Here is a 12,784-nt window from a genome sequence, read left to right on the forward strand (position 1 = left end):
TACGCGGATGACGTCACGCTCTTCCTGAGCTCTGAAAGTAGCTTGGGAAGAGCCCTGGCCATTGTGGAGGATTTTTCTAGAGGCACCGGCGCCCGTTTGAACCGTGCCAAAAGCCTGGTGAAGCTGTTCGGGACCTGGTTGTGTGAACCAAAGACCTTGGGTGGCTTAACGAGGACGACAGGGCCGATGAAAATCCTGGGGGTCCTTTTTCACAACTCGGACCCCCCCACCCTGAACTGGGAGGCCAGGTTCCGGAAAGTGAGTCAGAAACTGGGCCTTTGGCAGAAGCGGTCCTTGACGTGGATCGGGAAGGCGCTGGTGCTGAAGGTTGAGATCCTGCCCCTTCTGCTTCACCTGGCGGTAGTGTACCCCCTACCTGTCGGAAAACGGAAGGAGCTGACCAGGCTTATTTTCGGGTTCGTGTGGGGTCAAACCTATGAGCGCATTAAGAGACCAGATATGTGCAGGCCCATAGAAGATGGTGGGAGGGGGATCGTGGATTTTCCAGTAAAACTGGACTGTGCGTTTACGGCCAGCCTGTGTGTGATCCTGCACGAAAACCCGCCCCACCTGTGCAGTCGATTTGTGAGCCTTTGGCTCACGGCGAGCATGCGTCACTTGACCGTCTGGAACAACAGGACCCCAAAGGCAGAGCGACTCCCACCGCACTACCGTCACGCAGTGCGGTGGCTGCGGGCGCACCCGGAGGTCAAAGAAGGCACGACAACGCTAAATCACCGACTGATGTACAAAATCATCCTGACGTCAGAGCGGCCAGCGATTCCGGGTGTGTCAAGAGAGATCTGGCAGCAGGCCCAACCCAAGGGCCTGGACAATAAGCTCAAGGATCTGAACTGGCTTGGAGTATGGGGTCGTATGGCGGTGAGGGCAGTGATGCATGCTCATGGCCTGGCGAAACAGAGTCAGTGCCCAAGACATGGCTGCACAGGTGAAGAGACCGTGAGTCACGTATTTTGGGAGTGCGGGTTTGTGCAGAGAGTCTGGAGTTCGAGCAAACGGCTTTTCGCACAGGTTGGTCTGGATGGCTCGCTGTCACTGCGCACAGTGATGAAGGGCGTACCCGGTTCCCGCAACTGGAATACGAGCTTCCTCCTGTGGCTCCTGATCAGCATCACGAAAATCTTCGTGTGGGATGCCCGAACTGAACTGATCAGGCACGGGGTGGAGGTGTCGGTCGCCGGAATCCACAGACGGGTGAAGACGGACATAACCCGTCGGATCAGATGGGACATTATCAGATGGGGGTTCGCAGCATCGAAAGAAAGGTGGAAGGGTTTGATCACATGGGTGTGAGGACATTGGTGGGTAGTATAATGTGACGGTTTTTTGTACTCTTTTATAATAAAAAAAAAAAAAAAAAAAAAATCTGTTCTTATCAGTTTAATATCTGATACGTCCCCCATCGGGGGACCACATATTAAACGGATTTTTGGAACAGGGAGCTGGATCAGGAGCTTGCTCCGTCCTCTCCACGCATCGGCCCGGTATTGCAGCGCCTCCGGGAGCGGTGCACCACCTTCTCTCAGCGGTGAAAAGACAGACGTAGGTAGCTAGCTAGCTAGCGAGCGAGCGAGCGAGCAAGCGAAGTGGACTGGAGCTCCTTCTTCTCGGGTCTCGTCCCTCGTCCCCCATCTGTGTGTCTCTGTGTTCTGTCTCTCTCTCGCCCTCTCGGTTCCCGTGCTCCCTCTGTGCGCTTTCCCGCGTCTCGACTCTCTGGGCAAGCAGGCCGGCCCCCTTTTCGGCTCCCGTGCGTTTTCCCTCCAAAAAACTTAGGTTTTTCAGCCTTTTCCCAGGGAGGCAGGCGTGGCTTGCTTGCTTGCTTGCTTGCTTGCTTGCTTGCTTGCTTGCGTGTGTGTCCGTCCCCGTCCCTGCAGGCGGGCCCCTTTCGACAGCTGGGCGTTTTCCCTCCCAAAAACTTAGTATATCCACCTTTTCTTTCTTTTTTTTCGGCAGGCAGGCAGGCAGGCAGGCAGGCGTGTGTGTGTGCGCGCGCGTCCCCGTCCCTCCCTCCCTCCCGAGAGAGAGCTGCCCCTTGCCTCTGCCCGCAGGTGCTGGCGCTCGGCTTTGGCTTGCAGCCGGTTGGGCGCAGCTGCTGCCGGTGGGAGGGGCCTAAGCTAAGGAGGCCGGGCGGCTGGCGCCCCCTGCGGCTGCGGTCGTTGTCGGGCCGTTGACAGAAGATCAAAGAGCAGGGCCCCCGCCCGGGACTGGCAGGAAGGCAGGCGGGCAGGCAAGAGAGAGGGGGAGCAGAGTCCCGCGGCAGGCCTCTGGCTGCAGGGAGGCCGGCAGCTGCGCGGGTCCCGGGCTCCAGAGGAGTCGGCCTGCGCCACTGTGCGCCAGCGGAACGCCCGCGCGTCGGTCCGCGCCTTTGTGGGCATCGCTTCTCGGCCTTTTGGCGAAGATCCTGAGTGCGTGGCCTGACCGCGGCTTGGGCTCTGAGTCAAAGGCGGGAAGGGGTGGACGGCGCGGCTTTTTCCAGGCGACGGCGATTTTTTCTTTGTGGCGGATAGGATTCCGGCCACTCTACACAAGATGGAGAGGACTTCAAGCAAGAATGCAAGACCAAGGCATACTGTGCGTTTTGTGCTGCGAGTGGAGGCTTCTGACAAGGATTTTGCCAAGAGGGATGCTTTCGAGGATGAAGTCCTTTTCAAGCATTTGTCCTTACAGCCTGAAGAGATCTATTGCCTCCAGGACTTTCCAGGTAAAAAGATTTTTGATTTGTCACTTTACTCTGCTGAACAGTGCACGAAAGTTTGGTCTGTTTTGACTGCTCGCAGACTGGAGGAACCTTTTGTTCATTTTTTCCTTGAACCTTTGTTTGCACGGGAGGCGAGACCCATATGGGTCCATATGAACAACCCTTTTACCCCAGACGCAGACATTGTTAATTTTCTTAAAAGATTTGTTGACGTTCAGGGCACGGGTATCAAGGAGATGGATAGGAAGAGAGTCTGGAACGGGAAAAGGAAATTTCTGGTGCGTTTCAGAGCGGACCCTAGTGCTGAAGATGGGCTCTTGCACCCTCCTGCTAACTTCTCAATTGGAACTTATACAGGTTATCTGTACTACCCTGATCAACCCTTGGCGTGTAGACGATGCAGGCAGAAGGGCCATTATGCTGCTGACTGTGATGTGGAGGTCTGTCGAAGGTGTGATACTGTGGGGCACAGCACCTTCATGTGCAGGGCTGAGCCGAAATGTAATTTGTGCGGGGTCTCTGGGCACATTTACAGGGCGTGCCCAAAGAAAGGTATGAGTTTCGCAGCCGTGGCGGGTGGCACATCGGCAGCAAGTGTTACCTCAGTTCACCAGGCAGAAGATGCAGCAGAGGGCCCGGCACCGGCGTCGCTGGTCCCTGACGCTGGCGAGGAGGTGATGGAACCTGAGGGTGTGGATCAAGGGCAGGAGGTAACGGACCACAGGCAGACGGCAACAGCACTTACCTCAGCAGAAGATCGCAGCGGCGAAGAAGAGACGGAGGCTCCGGTGAGTGCTGAGGAGGTCCTGGGGAGCGCAGAGGAGGAAGGTGGGGTCTCGCTCGCCGCGCTAGAGCATATAAGAGCGTTGGCTGAGGAATCAAGCCTGCCCTCTGCGGAGGAAGTAGGGTCAGACTGGGGGGACAGAGTGGATGAAGAGGAGGCCATGGACACCGTCCAGGCCAGGAAAGTTGTGAAAAGAAAGGCGGAAAATGATGTGCCGCCCTTGGTGAAGAAATCGGGTGTAGATCCCATGGAATACCTTGAGTCGATGGCCACAGATTCGTTGGCCCAGGCCGAATCTACTCCACTAGGGTCGGAGGGCGAGGTAAGTGGTGTGGGTGACCCCCCCCTTACGGCAGAGTCGGGTATGTCCTCAGGCTTTGTCATTCCAGAAACGGAGATGACCCCGACCTCGGCAGAAGCCTCAGAAGAACACATGCAGCCACGCGTCGCCCTGCAGAGAGAAGAACGAGATGTCTTTATATTCGCTGAGGTACCTATGAGGTTCAAGAAGTTCTGTAAATGGGACGAAAAGGCCAGCAAAATAGTCTGGCCTAGGACCTTCAATGAGCAAGGGCTATCTCCGGCAGGGATTGTCGTGCGTTGTGAGCACTCTGGTGAGGAGATTTCAACCCTCGAAGTAAAGGGCCGCAACCAGATAGATGCGACCAATAAGAAGATGTTGTTGGGTGACTTTGTAAAGAAATGGATAAGGGACAAGGGAGAACTGAAGGAGATGTACGAGGTGGGGGTGGAAAGGCGCCCTGACAAAGTGCTGAAGATTCTGGAGGTCCCGCTGCAGTTTTTGGAGGCCTGTGCCTGGAAGAACGGAAACGTGCAGTACCCGCCCCGGCCGTCAAACTTCCGACGTGTGCTGAGGTTGCATGAAGGAGTGTCAGTTGGCTGTACGCGATCAGGAGGTAAAATAGATAAACTATATTTGCAGGGACAAAGGGAGGCGTCAGTGCGTCAAGCCTACATGGAGCTGATGAGCCTTTTTACTGCCCCCTAATGTTGAAAATATTAACTTTAAATATTCGGGGTTTAAGGAACTTAGTAAAGAGGACGGCCTTTTTTTCTTACCTGAAAACCATGGTTTTTGATATTTGTTTGGTGCAGGAAGTCCATCTAAAAGATGAAAGAGACGTCATACAGTTCACTCGTGAGTGGGACAGAGGAGATTCTAGATGGAATATCGGAGGTGTCCACTCCTCGGGAGTTGGAGTTTTATTTGGCAATCGCAATTTTATAGTGGAGAAATGTGTGAATGTAGTGCCTGGGAGAGCCTTATATTTGGATATTTGTTCGGGTGAGAATTGCTTTCGGTGTGTGTGTGTGTATGCCCCGGCAATGATGGCTTTACGGGCAGATTTCTTTAAGGAACTTTATCCTGTTTGCCTTACCAACAAATGGATCATCATGGGAGGAGACTTTAACGTGGACCTCCAAGATAAGAGGGATCCAGGGGCAAAGCAGCTCAATCTTCTTCTAGCACAGTTTGGACTTTACGACTGCGCCTACCGGATCCGAAAGGAGAAAGCAGAGGCCACGTGGAGGAACGCTCAAGGTACTGTGAAGCGCCTTGATTATGTATTCGCCTCACTGGACGTACCTGTGGAGAAGGTGGTGGTGCTGCCGGTAGGTTTTTCTGACCATGCCCTAGTAGAGGCCCATTTTCCACATTTAAGGAACCAGTTTGGGCGTGGGGTGTGGAAGTTAAATACGGAGAACCTAAGAGAAGACGAATATGTCAAGGTAATGAGGTACAAATTGCAAACATGGTGGAAGGAGAGGAATCTGGGGACTCCCCTGATTGATTGGTGGGAACACTTAAAAAAGAAAATTAGAAAGGAGACCAGAATTTATGGCAGAGCAAGGCTCAAGCGTGAGCGGCAGAAGGGCAGGGCGCTGCAGGAAAGATTAAACACCTTGTTTTCCCAGTGTAATAAGGATATGTCAGTGTGCCCTGAAGATATTGCAGCAGCTAAAGCTGAACTGCGCACTTATCACGAGCAAAAGGCAAGGAGTTACCTGTTCAGAGCCCACGTGCAGTTCATACAATCTCACGAAACATGTTCCAGTTTTTTCTTCCGGCAAATTCGTCAGAGACAGAAGCGCAGTGTGATGACTGGCATTCAGACCTCGGAGGGGAAAATAGTTACTAGTAGTGAGGAGATGCTGGAAGTGGTGAGGCACTTTTACCAATGTCTTTTTTCCCTAAAGACGGTGGACGAGGCCATGGGTGCAAAGCTGCTGAGTGGTATTACAGCGCAGGTTCCTGTCAAAGCCCAAGAACAGTTGGAGGCTCCTATAAGCTTGCAGGAACTTGGCGACGCTCTGCTCGGCATGAAGGCTGGTAAGGTACCAGGTAAAGACGGACTACCAGCCGAATTTTATCGGACGTTCTGGGATATCTTAGGGCCAATCTTACTTCAGGTGACGGAGGAAATCTTTCGTAGGAAGGCTATGTGTGAGTCTATGAGGGAGGGAATCCTCACACTGTTGTATAAAAAAGGACCTGCAAAGGACCTTAAGAACTGGAGGCCGCTGCAGATGTTGTGCGTGGACTATAAGCTGATCGCTAAAGTGCTGGTAAACCGCTTGAAGGGGGTCCTAGCTCATGTGATCGGTTGGGACCAAACCTGCGGGGTTCGAGGTCGGCGTGCCAGCTGGACCCTCCAACTAGTACGGGATGTGATAGCGTGGTCCGAGAACAGGAACGTCCCGTTGCTGATCGCCAGCTTGGACCTAGAAAAAGCTTTTGACAATGTCTCACACACCTTTGTCTGGCAAGTGATGGAGAAGATGGGATTCGGCCCTGTCATGCTGGGCTGGTTAAAAATACTGTACTCACAGGTTGGCAGTAGAGTTCTGGTGAACGGGCACCTGGGAGGACTGGTTCTCCAAGAGTCTGGTGTGCGTCAGGGCTGCCCCCTGTCCCCATTACTTTTTGCACTATATATGGAACCTTATGTGCGGGCAGTCCAGAAGGAGCCATCCATTGACGGGATCCTCGTACCTGGGAGTGGAGGAAAAAGAGTTAAGGTGGCATTATATGCTGACGATGTTACCTTATTTCTCAGCTCTTACCTTAGCCTACAGGCGGCCTTGGACGTCTTCGAGAACTTCTCCCTCGCGTCAGGTGCAAAGCTAAACAGGGGGAAAAGTCAGATCAAGTTCTTCGGGCCTTGGAAAGAACAGCTGGGACCAGCGCATGGATTGGACATCTGTCAAGGGCCCCTTAAGATTCTAGGGGTGTTATTCACGGCACAGGATGCTGCTTGGTGCAATTGGTCCCAGAGGCTGGAGAAGGCTAGGCTGCAGCTGACGCACTGGAAGAACAAGCAGCTGTCCTTTGTAGGTAAAGTCCTGATCCTGAAAGTGGTGTTTCTGCCTGTGCTGGTTTATCTAGCATCGGTGTATCCCATGCCTGCGCGCTTCAACAGATATCTGGTAAGGGAGGTTTTTATGTTCATGTGGGGGGGAAAATATGAGTATGTGCGCAGAGTCGATATGTATCGCCCAGTGGAAGAAGGCGGACGGGGAGTTCCCAACTTCCCTGTAAAGCTAAACTGTATATATGTGTCTGGCCTGTGTATAGCTCTGCATTCCCCAGTCTCACATCCCTTTCAGTATTTTGTCAGGTTCTGGCTATCTTGCCACGTGCGCGCCCTGGCTCAGTGGTCCAACAGTTTGCCTCATGGGAACGATCTGCCATGGCACTATCGGCATGCGACACACTGGCTGAAACAGCACCCTGAGCTTAAAGATCACCAGGTCCTGCTTAACCACAGACGGCTCTATTCTGCAGTAACTCAAGCTGAAGAGGCCAGCCTCGTAGGTGGCGTCCCCAACGTGGTCTGGCGGCGAGTCCAGCCCAGAGGGCTACAGCACCATCTAATGGATTTGAACTGGCTATCCGCTTGGGGTCGTTTGGCAGTTCGTGAGGTTTTGTTCAAACATAAGCTGACAAAGCAGCAGGAGTGTCCTAGAGCCGGGTGTCATGCGGTGGAGTCGATCAGCCACGTGTTTTGGGACTGTAATTTTGCTCAGCGGACCTGGAACAAATGTGAAACTTTGTTTAGTAGCCTGTCCTCCACTTTCTGTGTACTTCCTGCAGTTGTGTTATATGGGTTGAAGGTGGGAGGTGGGGCAAACGCTAGGAGCTTTGTGTTATGGTTGCTAGTTAGTTTAATTAAGTTTGAGTTATGGAATTCCAGGAATTTGTTAGTCAAGAGGGGAATTGTTTGTACAGTAGATGGGTTATATAGAAGGCTTTTATGGAATTTGAGAGGGTTGGTAGAAGGGGACATAAAAAGATGGGGTTTTCATGCCGCAAAGGAGAAATGGAAATCCATAGTGGATATCTGGGATTGGAAATAGTCTAGGTCCTTTAATGTTCCTGTAATTTGTAAATAAGACTGTTGGGTGAATTTGGGGGTGGAAGGTAATTTGCATAAGGGGCGGGATTATGGTAAATAGGGTTGGGGTTGGAAATCATGTACTGTGTTTTTCAAGTAAGTTGTTTATTTTATGTACGCATATCTGCTTCATGTTAATTGTGGGTTTGTTTTTGAGCAAGGGAATTGTATTGGGGTGGGTTGTGTCTATATAAGGGATGAGATTATGATATCTTTGATTTAGCTGTGTAATAGTTTTTGTTTTTGATTATGTTTTTGGATTTATGTATTTGTAGTTTTGGTGTTTTATTTTGTATTTTGTATAATAAAAAAAAAAAAAAAAATCTGTTCTTATCAGTTTAATATCTGATACGTCCCCCATCGGGGGACCACATATTAAACGGATTTTTGGAACAGGGAGCTGGATCAGGAGCTTGCTCCGTCCTCTCCACGCATCGGCCCGGTATTGCAGCGCCTCCGGGAGCGGTGCACCACCTTCTCTCAGCGGTGAAAAGACAGACGTAGGTAGCTAGCTAGCTAGCGAGCGAGCGAGCGAGCAAGCGAAGTGGACTGGAGCTCCTTCTTCTCGGGTCTCGTCCCTCGTCCCCCATCTGTGTGTCTCTGTGTTCTGTCTCTCTCTCGCCCTCTCGGTTCCCGTGCTCCCTCTGTGCGCTTTCCCGCGTCTCGACTCTCTGGGCAAGCAGGCCGGCCCCCTTTTCGGCTCCCGTGCGTTTTCCCTCCAAAAAACTTAGGTTTTTCAGCCTTTTCCCAGGGAGGCAGGCGTGGCTTGCTTGCTTGCTTGCTTGCTTGCTTGCTTGCTTGCGTGTGTGTCCGTCCCCGTCCCTGCAGGCGGGCCCCTTTCGACAGCTGGGCGTTTTCCCTCCCAAAAACTTAGTATATCCACCTTTTCTTTCTTTTTTTTCGGCAGGCAGGCAGGCAGGCAGGCAGGCGTGTGTGTGTGCGCGCGCGTCCCCGTCCCTCCCTCCCTCCCGAGAGAGAGCTGCCCCTTGCCTCTGCCCGCAGGTGCTGGCGCTCGGCTTTGGCTTGCAGCCGGTTGGGCGCAGCTGCTGCCGGTGGGAGGGGCCTAAGCTAAGGAGGCCGGGCGGCTGGCGCCCCCTGCGGCTGCGGTCGTTGTCGGGCCGTTGACAGAAGATCAAAGAGCAGGGCCCCCGCCCGGGACTGGCAGGAAGGCAGGCGGGCAGGCAAGAGAGAGGGGGAGCAGAGTCCCGCGGCAGGCCTCTGGCTGCAGGGAGGCCGGCAGCTGCGCGGGTCCCGGGCTCCAGAGGAGTCGGCCTGCGCCACTGTGCGCCAGCGGAACGCCCGCGCGTCGGTCCGCGCCTTTGTGGGCATCGCTTCTCGGCCTTTTGGCTAAGATCAAGGTTCAAGTGGCTTGACCGCAGTTCCGAGGTCTTAGTCAGAGGGTCGGGAAGGCGGCGGAGGAGGCGACGGTGGAGGCGGCTGTTGGAGGCAGAGTCAACCGGAGGGGAGAGGACGGAGTGATGGAGGCGATTGGCGGAGTTGCGGCTTCGGCAGGCGGAGAGTGGTTGGGCAGAGAGGGACGGATGCGGAATTCCGTTCGTTTCGTATGGAAGGAGAAACCGGGAACCGAAAGGATGAAGAGAGAGGAGTTTTCGGACATTGTGCTGATCCAAGCTTTGGGCGTGGAGGTACCGGATGTTTTTTGTTATCAAGATTTTCCTGGGAAAGGTATTTTTGATGTTTCTTTTATTTCGGAGAAAGTTTGTATGGAGAAATGGAATGTTCTTCAAGATCAGAAGGAGAACTTGCCCTTTGTTAATTTTGTTATAGAGCCATTGTTTGCCAGAGAACTAAGGCCTTTGACTGTGCATATGCATAATCCGTATGTGCCAGAGTCTGAGCTGGTATGTTTTTTGAGAAGATTTGTGGACATTCAAGGGAATGGTGTAAAGGTTATGGACTCTAGGAATTTCTGGACGGGGAAAAGGAGGTACATGGTGCGCTTAAGGACTAATGCATCTGAGAAAGGTGGGTATGTTCACCCACCAGCTTTCTTTACGATTGGTTCGAATGGAGGTCACCTGAATTACCCTGGGCAGCCATTTGTATGTCGGAACTGTGCAGCGGAGGGTCACGTGGCAGCTGAATGCACTGTTATTTGTTGCAGAAGGTGTGGGGAAGTAGGGCACAGGGCAGAGAAGTGTGCCAAGCCCTTATCTTGTAATTTGTGTGGTGAAGCAAGCCATGTGTATAAGAACTGTTTTCAAAGGTCAAGGAGCTATGCAGGTGCAGCCCGGGCTCGATCGACTGCTGGAGAGTCCTTTGCAAGGAGGACGGGAGCGGCTCCAGGAGAACAGAGGTCTGCGGGGAAGGAGCCTATTGTGGCGGCTGGAGGTGTGGCGGAGAAAGATGGAGGTTTGGTGTTCCCTAAGCAGGGAGGGGGTCTGGAGGAGGTCACCGAGATGGTGGAGGAGTTGGTCGAAGAATCAGGAAGGATGTCGTGGGCGGAGAGTGTGCCTGACATTGAAATGGATGGTGATGAGGGGCCTTCGGGGAGCCGGGGGATGTCTGTTCCAGGAATTCCTAGTCGGAAGAGGGTGGCGGATCCGGATCCTGAGGAGGTGAAGGGTGACGACGACTCAAGTGGAATAGGCCAAGTGGCGGAGAGGGGAGTCTCTCGCAGGAAGAAAGTGGCGGCTGGTGATCCTGAGGAGGTGGAGGACGACGATCCAAGTGGGGCTGGTCAAGTGTCGGAGGGGGGTGAGGGTATTGACTGGTCAGTGGCTCAGAGGGGGAAGGGTAAAGGGAAGGGTGTTGTTAGGCAAAAGGAGGAAGTGGGTGGGCAGGCAGTGGAGAGCGCAAACCCCTTCGCTGTTCTAACTGTTGATATTGATTCTGAGAAGGAGGAGGACGATGTCCCAAAGGGGGAGGTGCTGATGGGAGAGGAAAAGTCAGTAGAGGGTTTGGGGCGTATGACGGATTTTTGGGATGAAGATATTGAGTGGAAGCAGTGGAGGGAAGAAAGGAAAGGTTGTATTCATCTTAAATGGCCTTTGAGGAAAAATAGAAAGGGGTTTCGAGGGGTAGTGGATAGGGATATGTGGGAAAGCCTTTTTGAGGCTTTGGATAGGAAACGGGTGATGGCTGTGTCACGGTATATGGAAAAGGAGTTTCCACAGCTTCTTTTTGAATACGCGTTTCCGGAAAAAAGAATGTTTAAAGGGCTACGGGTGTCGGGGAAAGTTAAAGCGGAGTGTAAAGATGCTTCTGTTACATTTGCTAAAATGTTGCGTAACAGGGGAAGTGAGAGTAGTGTTTCAGATGATGTCTGTGCTTAGTTGTATTTAGGATGGGTTTGTTCTATGTATGGTTTTGGTTTAATGGAATATGTTCTGTTTTTAAGTGGGTGTGATGGGAGGCGTGTGATATTGAGAGGAGAGCTGGTTTTGTGTAGAGAATTAATATAAGGGGTGGGAATGTAAATGAGATGTTGGTGGGGAACTGTTTCATTATGTTTTTGTAAATTGTAATGGGATGCAGACTGTATATAATGGGGTTAAGGGAATGAATGTATTGTAAGTTTGGGGATGGGGGTTTTGGTTTAATTTGCATAAGGGGCGGGAGTATGGAGATTAGTGGGGTTTGAGACTGTGTAATAGAGTTAAATAGATTTGTGTTTCGTAGGGATTTTGCTGTGTAATAATTTGTTGAAAATTGTATGAGAAATGTTGTTAGTATTCAGAAGTTGTTGTTAGTTGACTGTTGAATGGAATTTTTGTGTTTAACAGAATTGTGGGTTGATATGACTTAAGTTGTTACTATGACTAATGTGTATTTGAGTTTATGATGTGTTTTGTGTATATTTGGAGTTTTTTTGGAATTTCTTTTGTAATTTTGCAATAAAAAAAAAAAAAAAAAAAAATCTGTTCTTATCAGTTTAATATCTGATACGTCCCCCATCGGGGGACCACATATTAAACGGATTTTTGGAACAGGGAGCTGGATCAGGAGCTTGCTCCGTCCTCTCCACGCATCGGCCCGGTATTGCAGCGCCTCCGGGAGCGGTGCACCACCTTCTCTCAGCGGTGAAAAGACAGACGTAGGTAGCTAGCTAGCTAGCGAGCGAGCGAGCGAGCAAGCGAAGTGGACTGGAGCTCCTTCTTCTCGGGTCTCGTCCCTCGTCCCCCATCTGTGTGTCTCTGTGTTCTGTCTCTCTCTCGCCCTCTCGGTTCCCGTGCTCCCTCTGTGCGCTTTCCCGCGTCTCGACTCTCTGGGCAAGCAGGCCGGCCCCCTTTTCGGCTCCCGTGCGTTTTCCCTCCAAAAAACTTAGGTTTTTCAGCCTTTTCCCAGGGAGGCAGGCGTGGCTTGCTTGCTTGCTTGCTTGCTTGCTTGCTTGCTTGCTTGCGTGTGTGTCCGTCCCCGTCCCTGCAGGCGGGCCCCTTTCGACAGCTGGGCGTTTTCCCTCCCAAAAACTTAGTATATCCACCTTTTCTTTCTTTTTTTTCGGCAGGCAGGCAGGCAGGCAGGCAGGCGTGTGTGTGTGCGCGCGCGTCCCCGTCCCTCCCTCCCTCCCGAGAGAGAGCTGCCCCTTGCCTCTGCCCGCAGGTGCTGGCGCTCGGCTTTGGCTTGCAGCCGGTTGGGCGCAGCTGCTGCCGGTGGGAGGGGCCTAAGCTAAGGAGGCCGGGCGGCTGGCGCCCCCTGCGGCTGCGGTCGTTGTCGGGCCGTTGACAGAAGATCAAAGAGCAGGGCCCCCGCCCGGGACTGGCAGGAAGGCAGGCGGGCAGGCAAGAGAGAGGGGGAGCAGAGTCCCGCGGCAGGCCTCTGGCTGCAGGGAGGCCGGCAGCTGCGCGGGTCCCGGGCTCCAGAGGAGTCGGCCTGCGCCACTGTGCGCCAGCGGAACGCCCG

General features: G+C 52.8%; 3 non-coding genes across 3 annotated transcripts; all 3 read left to right on the top strand.

The window, feature by feature from the left end:
* The first annotated feature begins 1,350 nt into the window (after positions 1–1,350).
* On the top strand, positions 1,351–1,539 carry LOC148647453 (U2 spliceosomal RNA). The gene has a single exon (XR_015927002.1). It is a non-coding gene; the product is annotated as a U2 spliceosomal RNA (small nuclear RNA).
* A 6,665-nt stretch (positions 1,540–8,204) lies between these two features.
* On the top strand, positions 8,205–8,397 carry LOC148647454 (U2 spliceosomal RNA). Its single transcript, XR_015926907.1, has one exon. It is a non-coding gene; the product is annotated as a U2 spliceosomal RNA (small nuclear RNA).
* A 3,361-nt stretch (positions 8,398–11,758) lies between these two features.
* LOC148647455 (U2 spliceosomal RNA) lies at positions 11,759–11,954 on the top strand. The gene has a single exon (XR_015926914.1). It is a non-coding gene; the product is annotated as a U2 spliceosomal RNA (small nuclear RNA).
* Positions 11,955–12,784: the final 830 nt, after the last annotated feature.

This window comes from Lepisosteus platostomus, chromosome 15, assembly GCF_059453375.1.
Source record: "Lepisosteus platostomus isolate fLepPlt1 chromosome 15, fLepPlt1.hap1, whole genome shotgun sequence".
NCBI lineage: Eukaryota > Metazoa > Chordata > Actinopteri > Semionotiformes > Lepisosteidae > Lepisosteus > Lepisosteus platostomus.